This window comes from Nomascus leucogenys, chromosome 3 (genome assembly GCF_006542625.1).
Source record: "Nomascus leucogenys isolate Asia chromosome 3, Asia_NLE_v1, whole genome shotgun sequence".
Taxonomy (NCBI): Eukaryota; Metazoa; Chordata; class Mammalia; order Primates; family Hylobatidae; genus Nomascus; species Nomascus leucogenys.
In genome coordinates, this window is record NC_044383.1 from 9,528,360 (window position 1) to 9,530,543 (window position 2,184).

General features: G+C 54.9%; 1 pseudogene; it reads right to left on the reverse strand.

The window, feature by feature from the left end:
* Positions 1–563: 563 nt before the first annotated feature.
* Positions 564–1,405, reverse strand: LOC100600779 (annotated as a pseudogene).
* Positions 1,406–2,184: the final 779 nt, after the last annotated feature.

Genomic DNA, 2,184 nt, shown 5'->3' on the forward strand with positions numbered 1-2,184 from the left:
CTGAGAATGATGACTTCCAGCTTCATCCATACCCCTGCAAAGGACGTGAACTCATCCTTTTTTGTGGCCATATAGTATTCCATGGTGTATATGCCCCACATTTTCTTTATCCAGTCTGTCACTGATGGGCATTTGGGTTGGTTCCAAGTCTTTGCTATTGTAAATAGTGCTGCAGTAAACATATGTGTGCATACGTCTTTATAGAAGAATGATTTATAATCCTCTGGGTATATACACAGTAATAGGATTGCTGGGTCAAATGGTATTTCTGGTTCTAGATCCTTGAGGAATCACCACACTATCTCCCACAATGGTTGAACTAATTTACACTATCACCAACAGTGTAAAAGCGTTCCTATTTCTCCACAGCCTCGCCAGCATCTGTTATTTCCTTACTTTTTAATGATTGCCATTCTAACTGGCATGAGATGGTATCTCATTGTGGTTTTGATTTCCATTTCTCTAATGATCAGTGATAATGAGCTTTTTTCATGTTTGTTGGCCGCATAAATGTCTTCATTCTTTTTTATTATTTTTAATTTTTTTAAAAAATAATTTCCTTGGCTGGGCTTGGTCTCACCATCCCCGCCTTCCATGGTAGGCTCCTGGGGTGGCCTGGGGTGGAAAGGCCTTAGGTACCTGGGCCGGAATCTGGGCGGGGGGACGCGCCTGCTGTTGGTGCCCCTCCAATGGGGCTGTGTCTTTGGGTTCTACTAGTCAGTGCCCTCTATAGGCTGCTGCTGGTAGGGGGGCGGGGGCCTCGCACAAACCGCCATCGGTAGAAGAGGGGAAGGGGGCGCCCTCCGTGGGTGGTGGGGCAACTGAGCGAGGCCGAGGATGAATCAGCGGAACCTACGTCTGTTGGGGTAATAACGGTGACCTTCACGGGCACCCTCCCCCCTAACCCCGGGCCTAGTTACATTAGCAGCTTCTGTGCCCTTCTCTCCTTCCGCGACATCAAATTCCACAGTCTCCCCATCTCCAAAGCTGTGCAGAAACTTCCTGGGGTTGTTTCTTTTAACAGCTGTCTAGTGAACAAAGACATCTTCCTTGGTGTCATTCCTCTTGGTGAATCCATAACCACTCCGGACGTTGAACCGTTTGACAGTGCCCAGGACTCGGGTTGCCAGCACCGGCTTGTCTGCTTGACTCCGGGCCAGGGGGCGGGGGTTCCCGAGGCCGCCGTCGCCCGGCTGCCAGGGGTGCGGGGGCCCGGCGCCGAGGGGGTCCCAGCAGCGGGGCTCAAGGCGGCTCCGTCCCCGCCGCAGCCGCCCGCCCCGCCGCCTGCTTTCTGCGGCTCCCCTGCGGGCACCGGTACCACCACCGCTACCACCCCTGCCGCCGTCGCGGGCACCGTCGCCGCGGGGACCGCTGTCGCCACCACTGCCGCCTCCACCTCGTTCATCCCGCCGGGTCCACTACCGGCCCCCGCCGCCACCGCCTCCTCCGCCCGCCACCGCCGCCACCGCCCCGGCCCCTCCCCCGGCTCGCGAACCCGCTGCCCTGCTCGATCCTCGCGCTCCGAGCCTCGCCCGCACTCCCAGAGTCTTCACTCTTAATTGCTGCACTTTCTTTTTTTTTGAGATGGAGTCTCGCTCTGTCGCCCAGGCTGGAGTGAAATGGCTGATCTTGGCACACTGCAACCTTCACCTCTCGGATTCAAGTGATTCTCTTGCCTCAGTCTCCCAAGTAGCTGGGATTACAGGCGTGCGCCACAACGCCCGGCTAAGTTTTGTATTTTTAGTAGGATGAGGTTTCACCATGTTGGTCAGGCTGGTCTCGAACTCCTCACCTCAAATGATCCTCCCATCTTGGCCTCCCAAAGTGCTGAGATTACAGGCATGAGCCATCATGCCCAGCCTGCACTTCTTAATTGCTCCCTTTCCCCAGTCCCTCAAGCCCATGCTTGTTCAGGTATCACAGCCCCTCACCAACCAGTGGCTGTGCCTCCTGGAACACAGGGCCCTCTCAGCCCATGCACCAGAAGAGGGAACTACCATTGCCTTAGCTGAGAAGTGACCCATTTAAGTCCACTCACATTTCAGTTGCCAGAACTCGATCTGTGTCCCCATCCAGCTGTGAGACAGCCAGTCTGCCTTGGCCTGGATGGAGAGATGCTGTCAGGAAGTACTTGTGCTGTCTTGTATTTCACTGAGGACTCCTATGAGACTCTGCAAGGACAAA